General features: G+C 44.6%; 1 long non-coding RNA gene across 2 annotated transcripts in view; it reads left to right on the forward strand.

Annotated features, from left to right (window-relative positions):
* LOC144753813 (uncharacterized) overlaps nt 1–19,281 on the forward strand; it is a 208,296-nt gene that overhangs the window by 13,788 nt on the left and 175,227 nt on the right. The window contains exons 2-3 of one of the 2 annotated variants that reach the window (XR_013594543.1): nt 4,683–4,815; nt 8,930–9,122. This is a non-coding gene — a long non-coding RNA (uncharacterized LOC144753813). Of the gene's footprint in view, nt 1–4,682; nt 4,816–8,929; nt 9,123–19,281 lie in introns of those variants that run through there. The other variant, XR_013594542.1, reaches the window with a different exon arrangement.

Here is a 19,281-nt window from a genome sequence, read left to right on the forward strand (position 1 = left end):
CTACATATTATGCAGCCAAAGTCTGTGGAAAACTTTGAAAATGATACCCTGCAAACCCAGTTTTTATTGACTTCCAAGGATTCCTGCTGGAAGCAGGGGTTAAATGGACAGGGCCTGATTCACAAAGGGACTTAAATGTAGTAAAGTTACGAGTGCAGAGTCTTCACACTTATGACGGAGTCTCCTTACTTGTGACGAAATCTCTGCATGGCACACGCTGCTATGCACCGTGTAGAGATTCCACCCCAACTGTGGACCTGTACCACAGTTGTCTCAAGGCATGGGCAAAGTGCACAATTGCCAAGCGCAAGAGACCTTTTGATGAGCTGATTAGGACATTCAGAGTCCCTGCCTCTGCAAAGTGAGCATAAATATTCATTTTTAATTTGACAGCTGGGCAAGTCTGCTTTACAGAAACTCAATGCGTTTGCCAAAATGCTGAACATGAATCTTCCAGCTCTCAGGAAGTTAGTGGCAATTAAATTAATAAATATATTTTTGTCTCAAATCTCTGTTCTTTATATCATCTGTTCTGGCTCACTCCTCTCTCTTTACCTCTCCATCTCTTCCTGTCTCAGAATCTTAAAGTACCCACCTCCTCTCTCTCTTTCTCAGCCCTCTACTTCAACTCTATCTACCTCATCTATTTCAACGCCACTTCTCCATCTCACTTCTTCCATGACCTTATCTCTCTCTACCACTTTCTTTGCTTACCTCTGCATCACTATGTCCCTATTATTATTATGTTGTCGTGTAAACGTGTTCGACTTCAAATTAATTTCCACTTAAGGTTCAAATTCCACCAGAATAACCTCAGCTACCATTCCTGTTCTCCTTAGGTCCTCTGAAGGATCTTGTTCTGTGCTGAAAGGGACTAAAATATTTAGGGAATTAACTATTATCTTATGAGGAGCTGAAATAAGATAATAGTTAGCATTTATTCATTACCAAATGAAGGTGTTCAGGCATTCAATTTTCAGATCAAATGGATTTGGAAACAGATAACATGACCACAAGTAATAAATGAAACAGAATCAGCAGAATTATTATCTTATTTCACATTTTTATTGCGTATTAACGTAATTTTCATGCCAATTTGATTCACAACTTATAGAGTTTTAGTAAGTATTAATAAAGCTGTAAGAATCAAGTTTAAAGGAAATCCTTCCTCCGCAGAGAAAGATTATAGTACGAGAAAGGAGTCTTTTAGAGCATATAACCCTTATACAAGCCCTATAGATGTAAGGTCAGTCATCGACAAAATAATCAGTTCCAGTTCATTTACAGGTTTGTCAACCCCTGTCCTCACTGCAGCATTAAATGCCCCAGCTGTTGTCAAAAATCCTCCAGCCTGAAAGGTTCCAATTACGCAAGTATACCAGCTGGCAGCAAACACAGCAATTGTCGCAGTTCGCATTGGTTTCTGGAAGTCCAAATCATCAGTCTCTGTACCACAAGTTGTGCTAAAATTTGAAGTTCACATAATTGAATAGAGTACATTAGTGGTTCAATTAGGCAGGTTACTGACTAGCGATTACATCATGTAAGTATTAAGCACCCATGATAAAAAAAATTATAACATCTCATTATTATTTTGCATTTTAGTTTTGCAAAGTTCTCCTCACATTACAAGTTTAATACATCGTTCGTTATTTTGAAGCATAGCTAAAGTAAACCTTTACGAAGCATAAAATATTATGGTCATTTGTTTTTTCTCATCAATATCAGTGCGTACCTTTATTTATTTATTTATTTATTTGTTTTGACGCTTATAAAGCGCACGGCTACCCCCAATGGGGGTGGCCCGGCGCTGTAGACTGCATGCTAGAAAGGAAAGGAATGATTATGCAGAGGAGAATAACCAGGTCTTCAGTCGACTACGAAAAAGTGATTCAGACGGAGTGAACCTCAGGTCAAGAGGAAGGTTATTCCAGAGTTTGGCTGTCATAACTGTAAAACCTCTTCAGCCCATTCTGGAGCTGAGGCACTATGATACGACGTAGGTTGTTAGACCGTAGAGATCTAACAGATTGGGAGAGAACCAGTCTCTTTCGTAAGTAACTCGGTCCTGACCCATTAAGGGCCCGGAAGGCCATAGTCAGCATCTTAAACTGGATGCGACTGGAGATAGGGAGCCAGTGTAGCTCTTTTCGGTAGGATGCAACCGACTGACGGTGGGGGATATAGCCAATCAGCCTCGCCGCCGCGTTCTGAACGATCTGTAGTCGTTCAATTTGATACAGGGGGGCCCCGGCATAGAGACTGTTGCCATAATCAAGGTGAGATGTTATTAAGGCGCGAGTGACCGGTCTGCGGGCATCCACGGGCAGAAATGGAAAGATCTTTCTCATCATACGTAGTTTCCAGAAACAGGCTGCCGTAACCTTGTTTATTTGGGTTTTACACGAGAGGGCATCATCAAACTGAAAGCCCAAATTGCGAACAGTTTGAACAGGGATAGGAGGGGGATTGAGCACAGTCGGCCACCACAACATAGGAGGTATTGAGATTTTTTTATTAAAAAACAAGACCTCCGTCTTATCGGTGTTGAGCCTCAGATGGTTAGCAGTCATCCAGGAGCATATTTCGCCAGGACAGTGTCGAAAGCTGGCGAAGCTGGAGTCAGAGTGATCTCTAAAAGAAAACATTAGCTGTGTATCATCAGCATACGAGATCACTCTGACCCCCCACGACTCAACCACCTTAGCCAAAGGGGCCAAATAGACATTGAAAAACAATGGGCTCAACGCAGAGCCCTGCGGAACTCCACAGACAAGGGGCTTACTCTCAGATTGGAATGGTCTAAGGAGTATCCTCTGCGTTCGTCCTTTAAGAAAGGAGCTGATCCACGACAAAGCGGGACCACCCAATCCAATCTGCTGCAAGCGATCCAATAATATCTTATGGGACACCGTATCGAAAGCGGCGGATAGGTCGAGGAGGACCAACATGGCCTCCTCGCCCCTATCCACACACTCTCGAATGGTCTCAGAGACCTCCAGGAGCGCCGTCTCAGTATTGAAACCAGTTCGGAAACCCGACTGGGAATCGTGTAGTAAAGAATTAGTCTCCAAGTAGTCTGCAAGTTGTAATTGTACGGCCTTTTCCAGGACCTTCGCTGGTTTTGGAAGGAGGGAGATAGGGCGGTAGTTACAAAATTGTGCCGGGTCCGCATCCATCTTCTTCAAGATGGGGACCAGCATAGCCTCCTTCCAAGCCGTTGGAAATTGGCCCAGATGTAATGAGGAGTTCCAGATAGAAATGAGGGGCTCGATCAGAAGGGGAGCTAGGCTACCCATAACCTTGGGCGGGACCGTATCTAAAGGGGAGCCAGATTTGCACTGAATGAATAGTTTAAGTGCAGACTCAGTGGTGAGATCCTTAAAAGCTACCAGTGATGGTGAAGTATAATCCTTGTTCTCAACAGTAAGAGGGGATAATACAGATGATAGAGCAGGTGGGAAGGAGGAGGTAATTTTCTCAATTTTGTCTTGAAAGTAGTCAGACAAACCATTACATAAAGTCTGGCTAGAGAGGTTCTGGGGTGTCATAGCGGGCGGTTTGACAAAGTCTTTTACAATGTTAAAAAGAGTTTTAGCAGAATTCTCTGCATTTTGAATTTGTAAGGCAAAAAATTCTCTCATTGTAACCTTACACATTCTAATGTTAGTGTCCATTTTCTTAATACCTAAAATAACTTTACCTATACATATGTAAGGAAATTCATGTTATTGTTTGTCTGTTATTGTTAAAGTAAACATTTACCAATAGCTTTATTAAACTTCTCATTAGTTCATCTGTGGTTAGCTATCATCCCAAATCTACACCTAACATTCTGCATGCTTTTACAATGCAGTATCTAGATCAACTTCATTGCATGTTCTCAAAGCATGATAACTCAACACACAATTGTCATATCAGTAAATTATTTTCATCATCAATTTTTCCAGGGTTAATTCATAGAGATCAGATAAACAATAACATCCATGCTCCATAAATTTGTACCCAACTCTTTCTTTACCCTTTCTCTGCACCTAACTGTTGTTTACCTCTCACCTCTTTATATTTCAGGTAATTCATCTCTCTCTCAACCTTATCTCTTCCTTCACCTAACCTCTCTATACCTCTGTATCTCATTACTCTCTGCACTACCTCCATTTCAACTCATCCCCTATACATCATCTCTCTCTTTATACATCTCTCTACCTCACCTCTCCGGCACTACATTTCTTCCTCTATCTCTGTCACAACCTCAAGTCTTTATCCACCTCTTTCTCTACTTTATCTATCTTAGCTTTACACCTCGCTTTCTACCCTCTCTGCCTTTGCCTTCATACTCTCCTTATCTGACCTCTCTTTCTGGTTTGCCTCTCTCTCTCTCGCTTTCTCTTCCTCATCGCACCCATCTCCCTCTATCTACCTTTACATCGACCTTATATCGGGCGCTTTCCAACTCACACTCTACAATTTCATGTATTGCTCTTCTCATTCACTGCCCAATTCTTCTTCTTTCTATTACTCTGTTTTTGTTTCTGGCTACCTCTCCTTGTTTAGCTTTCACTTAAAGCTATCCCCATGTCATCTGTGTCTTTACCTCATCTCTACCTTCCATCTGACTACTTCCATTCTTGCTATGTCTTTCTCTTAAACCCCTTTCTCTTTTTTTCTATTACTCATAAAAGTAGGATATCATTGCCTGTATACATAGAGGAGGAAGACATGGCAGGAAAAGAAAATGATCATATTTTGTCTCCTGGAATGGTGAAAATCCTTGGAGCAGTGCTTTCCTTCTCTCTGCTGCAACAAAAATACCAGGTATGAAGGGGAATTTTTTTCTGACTACGAATAGCTAACGTTTTAAATGCTATGTTATAGGTACTGTGAAATAACAAGCTAAACAGCCATCAAATCACCCTTACTGTGTCGTTTCCACAGGGTGGTTAGACACTGAGGGCATATTTACGAAGGTCTTGTCTCATGTTTGCACTACGAAACGTGGTATAGGCGCGACGCAAAGCCCTAAGCCATATTTATGAAGCCGTCCAAAGCCACTTTGCACACATAGAGTAATGTAACGCAGCGAAAATCACTGTGTTGCCTTACGGTGCGCAAGGGAGGCCTTCCATGTTACTGTGCAACTTCCACTGTTTCCACCCATTTCCAGATTTGCAAGGACTTGTGAACCTGGGAATGCTTCAAAATCTTACTCCTCCCCAGGTGAGGCATAACAAGAAGATATGTTTATTTCTCCTTGTTTTTCCTCTTTCTATTGTGCTTCATTCAGCAGCACACATACAAAGAGGAAAATGTCGCTATGGATTGATTTTGTGCAGGAAGGTGTCCCTTCTTGCACAAATACAATCCTTCCTGTAATGCAGGCATGGTGCAAGGATGAATCTGTGTTGTTACTTCGCATACCATTAGTGCGCATACCATTAGTGCGCGAGTTTTACTTCGCAGATGACGTTACTATGCAATTTTCTACTTTGGATTATTTTACTTTGCTCTGCTTGTAATGCCCTTTTAAATGCAATCACTTCGCAAGAACTTACTTTGCATACCAATACATCGCAATTTAAGTTATTTAAATATTAATACTTATTAAAAAGTAGCATAACCACTGGAGCAGGATGCCAGGAAATCAGGGGTTTTAAATGTGGCTGCTCATAATTTTTTTTAATACATATTCAACATGCAATGCTCTAATTATGTGCTAATAAATGTTTTTCATGTTCTGCTCAATATATTTCATAAACAATGTGCCACGTGGGATGCTTTATTTTTTTTACTTTTTATTTTTTTCTATCTATTACTTCTTACCTGTACTTCCTGTAGTGTGGTAGGGGGATCACGAAAGTACGTCGCTTTCTACAGTGCCTTACAGTGTTCCTCAATACTTTTCTCCAGATTCGGTGAGCTGAGCAATGTACGCTTTGCACGTTTCTTTCCTTTCTCCATTCTTCGTCTCCAATGTGTCTGGTTCATTTTAATGACGTTCCTACGTTATCACGTCTACTTCCTTGTATTTCATAATAATTGTAAATGGACTATGACTGTAACATACATTTTCCAACCACGATAATGTGCCAACCACGTAAAACGCATGAACTCCTTTCCTACGTTATTAAGGGCCAGATGTAGGTAATTCTATTTTACCGATTCATAAATACCGAATTTTACCGATTCGGTATTTTATGAATTGGTAAAATAGAAGTACTGAGATGTAGGTAAATTTCTTTTTAAATTTACAGAATCGGTAAGAATCGGTATTTACCGAATCGGTAAATACCGATTCGGTAATGCCCATTGTTTCCTATGGGCCTTGAAGCCCATGGGAATCAATGGGCAATACCGAATCGGTATTTACGGATTCGGTAAATACCGATTTTTGCAAGGGTGCAGGGGGTGTCACTTTGACACCCTCTAGCACCCTAAATACAGGTATGTTTGCCATGTGGCACACAGACATGCCTTAAGGGCATGTCTGTCTGTCACATGGCATAGGTGTGCATGCACACATGTGCATGCACACCTGGATTCGGTATTTTACCACCCAATTGGATTGGGTGGTAAAATACCGAATCTGTAAGGCCTGTGGCACTCTCAGGAGTGCCACCTACATTTGGAAATACCGAATCGGTAAAAATACCGATTCGGTATTTTACAGAATCGGTAAATTTACCAATTCGGTAAATTTACCGAATCTGTAAAATATATGCCCCTACATCTGCAAACCCAAATACCGGTCGGTAACGGCCGAATTCGGCCGTTACCGACCGGTATTTTGGCTCCTAAATCTGGCCCTAAGTTCCTTAATTCTATTTCCTAAAAATAGAAGACGTACTTTGATACCACAATAATATTCTGCTTAACATGATATCCTGTTGGGTTTTGTAGTCGCTTTTCAAGTTACACTGCTTGGTGAGATTTTATTATATTTCTAAGTAGAATCATTCAAAATAAAAGCTTATGCATAATAATAGCATGCGTACTAAAACCATGCTAAGTAAAGGTTACTACGATGTAAAAAATGCATAGTAACGGTAGTTCAAAGAAGTCCCTGCGAAGTAATGGTAGATCGCCTGCAAGGATGCCTGCATTGGCGCTAGTCTGCAGAAAAAGCACTAGCATGGGGGAAAGGACAAGAATGCACTGTGGGGGATATTCTCAAGAACGTGCGATAATCATCGCCAAAATCGGTGAACTCAATGTTTCATATCGCCGTCTGTCGCGGGAAAATAACTGTGTTAAAGTCCTATTCACAACACAGCAATAACATGCGAAATGTTCCTGATAACGCGTCAAATGTCCGCGACAAAGTCACCTGGATGGCGCTAAAAATGTAAACCCCCAATGCGAAAAAAGTTGCGATGGGCCCAGCCACAATAAAAAAGTCTGCAATAAGCAGTGCCAGACCTGCAATTCACACGTCAGGTGGGAAAAATCACTATAAAAATAGAAAAAAAAACACAAACAAAAGCAAAACAACTGCGAAGCACAATGGAGGTAGCTGGAGCAAGTACAGAGGACAACCAGAACCCCACAAGCCCCCCTGAGGACCAGCCTGGGACCTCGAGGTCAGGGAAAGGCAAGGACAAGAAGAAGAAGAAGAGGAAGACGTGGTTTAGTCTGCAGGAAAACAGGAGCCTGATAATGGAGGCGATAGAACACCATCAACTACTGTTAGTCACCTCCACTGTGTCATTGGCATAAAAAAATGGAATATGGCAGTCCATCGTGGGCAAGGTGAAAGCAGTCGGAGTGCTGAAGAGGACAATGTAAGAGGTCGAGAGGCGCTGGAATGATGTGAAGCACAAAACCAAGCAGAAACGTGGCAATAACCAGAAGGCAGCAATGCAAACTGGAGGTGGAAGTCCAGCACCACAGGAGGAGCTGGGTGAGATGGAGAAATGGTGTCCACAGTGATCAGCGTGGAGACGGTGGCAGGAGTTGGAGGACTGGACACTGCTCAACATGACCTGACACAACAGCAACAAGGTGAGAAACAACCAGGGACTGGGGGGCCAGAGAGATGGCCACAATGACACACATGCACAATTAAGTATAGCACAGTGCACACCCACAATGACTCCGGAGCATGTCTCTAATCACCCTGGCACACTGCAGCACACCTAGAAACAGCAAGAAGACTCCGGTTGACTAGGTGCCCAGTGGGGGCCCTTCCCACACACCACCAATCTTACAACCAACCCATGCACATGTGTTAAACCCAGCAAAGCGGCGTGTCTGTGAGAAACCCTGACAATGCAAGGGACACTGCATGATGAATGGCATTGCTGCCGTCAATGTATCATGAAATGTTGCACACCACGACACAGAGGTGGCTGAGTGTGGATTACATCCGTAAAGGAGCAGGTCACACTCGGACACATCCACATGCACAAACAACCCCTGACATCAACAACACATCTGCACATAAACCATGCACCAGACTCCCAACTCCCACCAAGAGTCCAATGTACCCAAGTCTGCAACATCTCAGCACTGTATAAGCACAGAAGTCAAAGGCTCATCGATGAAATGGATAAAGGGCAGCAAAATCAGAGCTGCAGGGGCGATTCTCCCAAAATGCAGCACACACACATAACATGCAGGGCACATCAACATTGAAAATAATGTGGTACAAACCGCAAAACATCCGCAACAGAACACAGTTCACAATTGGTGCGGCTTGTGTGTAGAAACTGGCCAATCACATTTGGCATAGCAGGGAAATGTGAGTTGATAATGTGTAAGTACAAACACACATCCATGTTGTTGTCGAAATGTCCACTGTCCCGCATCAAATAGGCAGCTCCTCCCAAACAGTCAGAATGCACCAAGTCATGCAGTCTGTATGGAAACATATACAATGCGTCAACATACATGTGAACACAATGTTAAAATGCATCTCCCCTTCACATTGCAGAGGGAAAAACCAACACCTCCTGCAGAGCACACCGGACCTCTCTTCTCTGATGATGAAGAGGACCACCACACCTTCGACACTGACAGCTACGTCAACCCACCTCCAGGAGCAGGGCAGCCCAGCTGCATCGAGGATACCCCAACCCCTACACAAACCACACAGCAGGCAGCACCCACCACCACGGCTGCCTTCCAGGACCCCCACGAACAACACATGGCCTTCCAGTGCTGTGTGTTGGGGTGCCAGAAGCAGATGGCTGAACAGGTGCGGGTGGGGTTCGACCACATGGCAGCCAAACTAGATGCCATACGTGGGTGTCTAAGTCCCATCAGGGACCACTCACAGTCCCTAACGGACACCGACAGTCCGCTCCATGCTCTCCAACAACCATGGCTGACATTGTTAGAGTCCTGACTCTGAAAAAGGACAACTGTCTAGTCAGAGTGGCTCCAGTGATGTCACCCGGGAGTTGGGTCACATGCGGAAGATCATGGAGAACATGGAGCAAATACAGGCGGAAAGAGCGGCTGCCATGGCTGCACACCAGCGAGAGATAGTTGGGTTCTTCCATGCCCTGCAGGCCCTCCTCCTGGCATTGCTACCACAAGGCCTGACGCGGATGAATGCTGCTGCTACCACTCCATCCACATCTCCGCCCCCTGAAGTGTCTGTGCCACACAGTGTACAAAATACTAAAAAATGATGCCTAGGGAAAAATAATGAAAGCCTATAGGAGATAAAGATACAATTAATTATCTCTATCTGTTTGAATTTATTCCTTCTAGAACATATCTACATTTCTTTAAGTCTTCAACAAATGGCGACCAAGGGAGAGGGTTGAGGTTTCTTTTCTATTTATTACCCCCCCATTTTCTTAAAAAAACATTTTTTTTTTAAATTAAAAAGAAAATGAGGGGGTAATAAATAGAAAAGAAATCTCAACCCTCTCACTTGGTCACCATTTTTTGAAGACTTAAAGAAATGTAGATATGTTCTAGAAGAGAATAAATTCAAACAGATAGAGATAATTAATTGTATCTTTATCTCCTATAGGCTTTCATTATTTTTCCCTAGGTATCATTTTTTAGTATTTTGTGTATTATGACCCAGATGCCGTGTGGTTAATTGGGTTCTCCCTGTAGTATACAGTTGTGCCACACAGTGTGGCAGACATTCCACCTCCGGCCCCTGAGGTGTCACTGCCACACAGTGATGGAGACAGAACACCACCACCCACATGTGAGGCACATGAAACAGCAGAGGACGAAGATGCGGATAATTCTGGCTTACTGGTAAGAAGAAAGCTGTAGTATTCATCTCAGCCATATGGCCTGTTTCTGTTTGGTTCTGCTCTCTGCATCATCACCTTACACTGTCCACCGATACACTCTGCGACACTCACCTTGGACCTCGACATGGACTGCCATATTCTGTTTGGTTACCAATGACACACCAATCAGACTGCGGACTGATTTCTTCCCTTTCCGATTAACTTATCAATCCCTGAAGGACTCTGGCGGGACCTCCACGGGGCAACAATGTACAGTGGGGTTTGAATGGCCATGTACAGCTGCAGCTACAACACGCCACTGAATGTGCATTAAACATTCATATTCACACAGATGTGTCATGTCTATGATCATTCAAGTGTGGAAGTATGGATGAATGTAGTGTCAGTGATTCCCCCTTACTTCCAGGTTGCTAGTGTTGTGGGACTTGAGTCATAGAGTGCAACATTACCGATTGCGGTCCAGGTGGCGCCGACACTACAACAGAGACACATGCATTAGTTACTTCCTTGTCCAGCCCAAGATGGAACCATGCCCAGAGCCCCAGGGTCATTGTTCACACCCCTTCGCTGGACTGGCTTAACCAGGCCAGCCCGCTCGCTTACACTTAGAGAGGGGGATGACACCGCTACATGTCCCAGGTCTTCCCGGTAGTGATCTGCTGATTATAGATCTAGTTGTCAGCATGCCACAGCCACTCCCTCATGGCTGGTTTACACCCACACCACACCCACCCAGCACACGTGTCATAGGACATGTGACCCTGCCAATAAAAAAGGGAAGGGCGCAAGTACTGGAAGCCATTTCCACTCTCTATCTGGGTGTATCCGAGTGGTTGATATTTATGCATGAGGGTCTAGGGCCCTACCACATCACATCCCCATGGCCGGAGGTGGCATGATGGCGTCCGAACCACAAGACTCAATCATAAAGGGTACATGACTTGCATTGCACATATTTGGTGGCACCGGATTCACTGCGGCCGGCACGGACCTACCACCACAGGACAGTGACTTTCAGTGCACTGAGGTAGGGGCACCTTAAATGCTGAGTGTGTGGGCAGCCTGCGATGATGCCCTGTGTTGGCGGTCTGGACTGGTAAGGATTTGTATGAGCCCTGCTGGGACCACAGTGTAGGCATGAGCCAGCAGGCAGCACTGGCCTACTGCCACGTGGCGTTGCCTCCCGGTTCACAGAGTTAGTGGCACCTAAAGAGCTGAGCGGGTGTTCAGCCTGCGATGATGCCATGTGCACTGATATGATCTCTGCCATTGCAAAATCAAGACCCAGAATCAAGTGTGTGATCTGGTTGCCCATGGTGCGGGGCTGCATGATGTGGAGGCTGCCAAGGTCTTGGGCCCCGGGCTTAGAGCTTGCACCTGCACGTAGTGGGCCCTCTTGGAGACACGCCAGTGGCGGAAGGTGAGCAGTGAGGCTTGGGTGCGGTGGGAGGGGCTGGGGTGCAGCAGCCTGTGTGCACAGGGGCGGGCAAGCGATAATGGCATGTGCAATTGTATGAACTCTGGCATTCATAAATCTGGACTCTGTTTCAGATAAGGGACCTCTTGACTGTAGTGTATACTGGCACATGGTTAGATACACACTGGTGGCAGCAGGTGAGCAGTGAGGCCTGGGTCGGCAGTGTCGGCACTCTCTCTCCCTCTCCCTCTCTTCCTTTCACTGTCTCTCTCTCCCTCTATTTCTCTCTCCCTTTCCCTGTCTCTTTTTTTCCCTTTCTCTCTTTTTTCTCTATCTCCCGCCCTCTCTCTCTCTCTCTCTCTCTCTCTCTCTCTCTCTCTCTCTCTACCTCTCTCTCTCCCTCTCATTCTCTCTCTTTCTCTCTCTCTCTTCCTCTCGTTCTCTCTATCTCTTTCTCTCTCTCTCTCCCTTTCTTCCTTTCACTCTCTCTCTATCCCTCTCTCTCTCCCTCTCTTTCTCTCTCTCATTCTCTCTTTCTCTCTCTCTCTTTGACTTTCTCTCTCTTTCTCTCGCTCCCTCTCTTCCTTTCACTCTCTTTCCCTCTCCCTTTCTTTCTCTCTCTTAAATAGTTGTTTTGAGTTTAATTTGAATAAAATGATTTGTTTGGAAATTCAAAGATGAATGAATGATTCTCCTTTTTCTGACCACACATGAATGTTAAGTGTTGTAATTGTGCAACATCAGGCAAATTGTTTTGTTCATGATTTTGTAATGTTGATGTAACATATCTTTGTGCACTGGGGGATGGAGAGGTGGTGGCTTGCCTGGGGGTGGTGGCGGTGGGTGTTTGGCCCTCTTGGGTGTCCGAGCAGCATGATAAGTAGCTCTATGGCATCTATTGTTCTTCAGGTGTGGCTCTGGGCTGGGCTCCCTTTCATGGTGCATGTTGTCGTCCGACTTTACACCAGGTAAGAGCAGGTGTTAAATCCCTGCTGCTAACGCGCCTTATCGCATGTTTTGTGATCTTATCACCGATCTGGCTGGTCGTTGAGAATGTTGTGAAGTGGTGTTTTTGCTGGTTTTTTGCACGGGAACGCCTACTCTGCATCTCATTAGCGTTAGTTGCCGGGGTCATCTGTGGTGATGTTTTTTGCGGCTGCTATCGCAGGAAAACTGGTGATATTGGCTGTTAGCACCAGCTTGTGAATAGGGTGAAATATTTATCGCCACTTTGGCTGCGATAAAGTGCCGCTAACTCGGCGATAAGTCCTTGAGAATATGCCCCTGTATCGTTTAAATAGAGTGCATCCCTGCCCTTTCCCTGTGACGCAGGGCAGCACAACAAGGTAACTTGCTTAGATGCCCTGCGCCACCATTCTGGTAAATATGCCTCTGTATTCCATGTAAAATAATATTGTGGCAAGCCAAAAAACACAATGTTCAAGAAGCAATGGATTAATGAATGCTCGTTCAAAATTTCTCTTGGTATTATTTTGCAGACAGATGCTGGGAAGCTTGAGCCTTTGGATGTTTGTGTGCCCTTGTTTTAATATATATTACAATATTGTTTGTCATAATGAGTAATATCTTCAAACTTATTCCAAATTGAAAGCCCAGAATATGCCTTGCTTGGGGTCCCAAAATTCCTTAAGGCCACACGCCATCTGCAAGTCCAATTTGAAGCGTTCCTGGCCCCAGATTATGGAATACCTGAACTCCAATCTAAGAGCAGAGTCTGCCTATTTCAGTTCAGAAAACGTCTGAAGTCAGAATCTTTCACTTTCTTTTCCACTCAGCAATAGGAAAAACAAGAGCAGCAATACAAAATATTACCAGATACTGGTGACTCATCTTATTGATCAAACTCTGCCTACCCCTGACTTTTTCTGTGACATGTTTCGCCTCCATAGCATTCTTTAGCAATGACAGCAGGTAAGAGCGTGAGGTGGGGTGGGGCAAGGTGGGGCGGAGTTGGGGGGTTTGTCGAAAAATGACAATGAGGAAAAATAAAATGAAAAAAAGAAAACCATTTACATTGTGCTCACGGCATCGCTGAGTGCAAGATAAGTATTTTTTTTAAAATGTTATTTTCCCTCATCGTCTGTCGACTCCCCCACGCCCGCCCCACCTCGCCCCACAACCCCTCTGCTCTTACCTGCACTGGCCGTCACTGTTCTTTAAAGCACTGTTAATTGGCTACAAGATGACACGTCTGTGCTTTGCAAAATTCCTATTAAATAAATAATAAAAAGTAATTATGGATGTTTCTTATAAAATTTTGTTTTTACCATTTTATTTTTCAGACTTTACATTTTACTATCAGCCGCTCTACACACAACTGCACTCACAACCTCAACGAAAATGGTTAGACCCTGTCCAACACTGTTTCTTTTTTCCATCATCTTGACAACACTAACCCTGCAGTTCCATCTATCAGTAGCACTCCTTCACACAGTAGTACTGTATCAAAACAGCCATCTGTGGGGCATATCAGCAAGGCGGCGCTATGAAATTATCATCGCTTTTGCGTCCGTTTTCTGGTGAAAAGCTGCAATAATTTCATCGCCTTATGAGCAAAGATACGCTATCGCATGTTTTGCTGATTTAGCGCCAGTGACAACAACGCCCAGCTTTGCCTCTCTAATGAGACGCGGAGTGGGCGTTCCTCCCCGAAATAACTGGAGAAATGTTGCTAAGTGACATTTCTCCAATTATCAAGCTGCACGCGAAAACAGGCAGAGCAATAAGAAAAATAGTGCTAACCATGGTTATCGCTACTTTCCTTACACCTGCTTGTAATCTGACTTAAGAAAGGGAACAGGAATTCATTTCTGATCATATTACTAATTGTTTTTGATCTTCCCCTTGCATTAATCGGGTTGCTTTTTCTTGTTTTCATTCTCTGGTAATCACAAGTGAGAAATATTTCACAAAGAATCAATATTTGTGAACACGTAGCTTTTGTAAAAGAAGATTGTGCAATAATTGTTTATATTTGTATATATGTTTGTTGGTTAATTGTTGTAAATATGTATAAATGTGGTTCATAAGTACCTTTCTCTTCCATGAAAAAAACAAATTTGATAAAAAATTGAAACAGGTTTAAATAAAAAAACCTGCACGAGCAGAAGAATTCCTTTGTTTGTGCTTTTCTTGAAAATTCTTTATCTAACCATTTCCGTGGGGGCTAGCAAATTCTTTATTGTTCACATGTAAATTTGACTTAGACATGTAATCCAGGTGGTGGAGGTGGATTACATGGCTAAGAGCACCCTGCCCTATCAGCAAGGTATCGCTGGTCACAGTCCGATTATCGCTGGATTTCCAGCGATAATCACATTTTTTTCCAGCTAACACTTGGATTCCTATCGCATTGGAGATAGGAACCAGCGTTAGCTGGCGATAATTATCCTAGCGATATGTGCGCTTAGTGATAATTATCACCTGGCCTTGCTGATATGCCCCTTTGTTTCTAATCCTGGCCTCATGTCTTTACTTAAGATTCTTATCTGCTAGCTTCTTTGGGCAGAGAGACCTACAATGCAACCCCGATCACTTAAATCAGAATAATTTAATCAAACCATTCAAGGAGCAGTTCAGACAACCTGGGGGTGCACTCTTTGAGTGGGCTGTTGTACCTTGTGATGAAATCATTTTCTTGATGGCATAGCTCTTCGTGGTCATGCTACTGCTCAGAATTATAATGTGTGATACTTGACAGTTTTTATATTTGCATTACCAGGTTTAGTAATACATATTTACGATTTGTATACACTAGTTCTAGGAGCATGTTTCTCTGCTGATAGTTAGATTGCAATCTTACCCTGAATTGTGGTTTCATGTCATGTGATTCTTTTATTTATTTGTTTGTGGAGTTTTATATAGCGCAAACTAGACCTGAAGGAGCGCTTTACGTGAGCACCAGTTACATTACATTCATTTGTGTTAGGCATAGGAAGATTAAGTGATTTGCGCAGAATCACAGAACATTCAGCGTCCTTGCTGAGACTCGATCTCGGTTCCCCACACTTTTTAACAGGCAAAAACCTCCCTTTTAGATATTCGTAAGTCAGCCCTTTGTAAGTCTTGTAGCCCACAAGGTAGGGTGCATAATATTTAAATGTGGGATAAGTCGAAAATCAATGTTACAATGTATCTTCAGTGCCAAGTTTCTTATAGTTATTTTCATGGCAGGCCTGCGGATTAAAATACTAATGTATCACAGGAATGTGACCAGTTAGAAGAATAATTGAAGCACTATGGCCAATAGTTAATACAATTTAATTTGAGACGTGTCTTCAAAGATAAATTAAGATTGTGCATCCATCTTCTGCTGCTTCAAACTGCTTCTACCGAGCACACCCAAAGCACCTCCTTGTCACCAGAGGTTGGTGGGACTCAGGTGTCTCTGGCAATGATCAATAGGAGCCACAGCCTCCCCGAGCACAGCCTCGGTTGGCAGTCTCCTTCTCAGATGAGCCTCAGTCGCACCCAAGATATCACCTTCAAGGGACTCCAAGCCAACCATGGGCCTTTTTGTCTGAGGCCTTTTGTCTGAGGCACCCTCCGCTTCCAATCCGGAGGCCTCAGACTTGGACAACCTCATCCTCCGCTGTGATGACCTGCACTCTGATGGCAGTGCCCCTAAGGCTGAAGAGGAATCTTCTTCAGAGTAGTGGCAGGTAATACACAGTTTGGCTGGACCTGATAGACAGTCAGAGCCCTTGAGGCACTGGTCTAGCAGTGTACACTCCCCTGCTATTCCCCCTCTGTCAGTTGCAGGGAAACTTAGCTGCCGATCCAGGGGGGCATTGAGGGCAGGACTGTGAGAAACTGTGCAGCCGGTGACCCCAGACTACAATTAAACAACTGCTCAGGCCTATTCTGTTTGCTCACAACATCCTCCCCCCTAAAAAAATTAATACAGGCTGCAACCTGACACAGGTGAAGAGGGCACACAAAGCTGAGCAGTGGCTACCTGGCTGGAGCTGGGGACATACCGGTACCAGAGAGGGTCTCCCTCTCCTTCGGTCCCCCTTGGGGGAAGCAGGTCTTTTTGTTCTGTGGCGAGTGACCCCTTCAACCAGATCCAGTAGGAATTATAAGATGGCCTGCCCAGACCAGTGCTGATTGTTGCCAAGGACTCCTCCCTGACCCATTTGACCCCGCCTCACAGGACCACTGGACCACTACTACCTGTTACCAGTGCCCTGTCTGCTTGTGCTGCCTTTCCCTAGAGTAGCAAGCGGCTGGGCATTATGCACCACACTACACCTGCTGTTGCCTTGACAGAACCATGAGGAAGAAGAAGACCCATCAGGCCCACTCCTCCCAAATGTGCATAGGCCAGTTTACAAGTGGCCCGGTGGGAGACCCAGTGACCTAGGGGGATCCCTTGTGGGCATGGTCGACTCCAGAAACCAGAGACCTGTCCACAATATTACAGACCATTCATGCATCACAGACCCCAGTAGAAAATAGAATCACTGAGGTTCACATTGATAAGGTGCTGTTGCACCAAGACCTACAGAAGGTAGCCGGTAGAGTTACTGAAGCTGAAGGCTGTCTATCAAATGTAGAAGATGATGTCTCCCACTTGAAAACAAAGGTATCCCTGCTTATGTCTCAAAACGTTGAGATATGAGTCTGGGCTGTAAACACTGAAAACCTGTCCCACCGTAATAACTTCAGATTGGTCGGCTTACCTGAGGTCTCCGAGACACCAGACCCTGCAGAGTTTTTGGAAACATAGCTTAAATACTGGATGCCAGCAGGCATGATCTCAACCTGGTTTGTTGTGGAATGGTCACACAGAGCGTTAATATCCAATCCGCCTCCTGAGGCCCCATATTGATCAAATGATTCCAAGCATTCTAAATTTCTGTAACAAAGACTCCACAAAGGACCTGTATTGTTGAATCTCTGAAATAATGGTGTTCTCTGATTTCACCAGAGTGGTACAGGTTAAGAGGACATCCTACACAGAGGTCAGACAGAAACTGACTGCCATGAACCTGTCTTACATACTCCACCTGGGAATGGCTAACTAAAGAATGACATATCCATCAGCCGGCTTGATCTCCTTTGCCTTCTGGAAATGTTCCCCCTCAAGGCAGACAGATAGGTGGTCCTCGAAGGCAACGGTCCCGGACAAACTCCCATAGCAACCGGGGTCGGGCCTCGGCCGGGCCGTCTTCCTCACGATCAGATACATCTGTGCTGCTTTCAAAGGCTCCACTTCAGGCATCGCAAAGAGATTTGGCATCCATCAAGCCCACAATGCACACAGTGACCTCCAAGGATGAGGATTGTTCTCATGCAATCTCTGAAGAAAGGTCGATATACTTTCAAATTAACCAAGGCACTGGGCACTGTAGAGTCGGTTGGCACCTTATGGGTGGCATGCAAAGCTTCCTTCAGAGGGCACACCAAAAGCTTTATATCAAAGAGAGAAGCAGACAAGCTTCACCGTGTGACCCTGAGACTCCCAGATGAACCCTAGGGCAAGTTTTCTAACCAACCATTAGCCCATGCTGCATTAGGCAGCTATCGCTCGACGAGGTGCGCCAAATTTGGTGAGCTTCCACAGCGAGGGTGTATGAACATGGCAATAAAAATGGCAAGCTGGTTTACTGGCTTGCCACTAGACCCCTGGCATCCTGCGTAATCCCTGCAATTCTTGATGCTGACCCCACATCCCTCCACACTACTCCAACCATAGTCAGGCCTTCGCAAACATTTATCAGCAGTTGTATTCTGCCATACTAAGACCGGACACCAAACGTACCTCTCTACTACTGGATGATATCCTTTTGCCTGTGTTATCCCAGGCCCAACGGCATGAGTTATATCAGCCCATTACAGTCGGGTAGATAGCGTCACCATATCTTGCATGATGGAAAGACACTACACGCAGATGGCTATTGCATGGAACTCTATGACTCATACAGGGATATGCTATTGCTTCACCTAGTGGCACTGTATGCCGAAGCCGCTAAAGTGGACCATTTCCTGATGGAACTCGACAAGTCCACCATAGTTTTAATTCCAAAATCAAGCACTGCACCAACTGTTCAGCCTACCAACCCATCTCCTTCATCAAGGGGGAATTCCAAGATACAGGCCACCCAGCTGAAAATGTCCTTGACCACCCTTATTCCTCCAGAACTATGTGGCTTTATGTCGACTAGAGATATGAGGCACTGCCTCAGGAGGCTACACATTGCTCTGGCCCATTCACAGCTGCTGCCACCTTCCATGGCGCTACTACATTTTGTTGCAGGTCAGGTCTGGGCCCTCGCTTTTAGTATAATTCACTATTCCAACTCCAGCCTGTGCAGCAGTAGGGAAGGTGTTGGACTAGTAAATTGTACTATTCCTTATGTTAGAGCGCCCCCTACAGCAAGTCGATCTAATGACTTGCTATGTAAAGGCATCACGTTCTAACAACGCGCTCGTTGTAACACCCGAGTTGTAAAGAAACTACAATGTGAATACTGCGTTGTAAACGCTGTTTCCCTGCCAGAAAGGCTCCACACACCCTAACGATTTCCTGTAGGTTCCGACTCATATGAAAATAATACTTTCACCATCCTTACCTTTCCCCAAGCCACCTACACTGATCACATCTTCTCCCTAGCTCCA

Source organism: Lissotriton helveticus, chromosome 5_1 (assembly GCF_964261635.1).
Source record: "Lissotriton helveticus chromosome 5_1, aLisHel1.1, whole genome shotgun sequence".
Taxonomy (NCBI): Eukaryota; Metazoa; Chordata; class Amphibia; order Caudata; family Salamandridae; genus Lissotriton; species Lissotriton helveticus.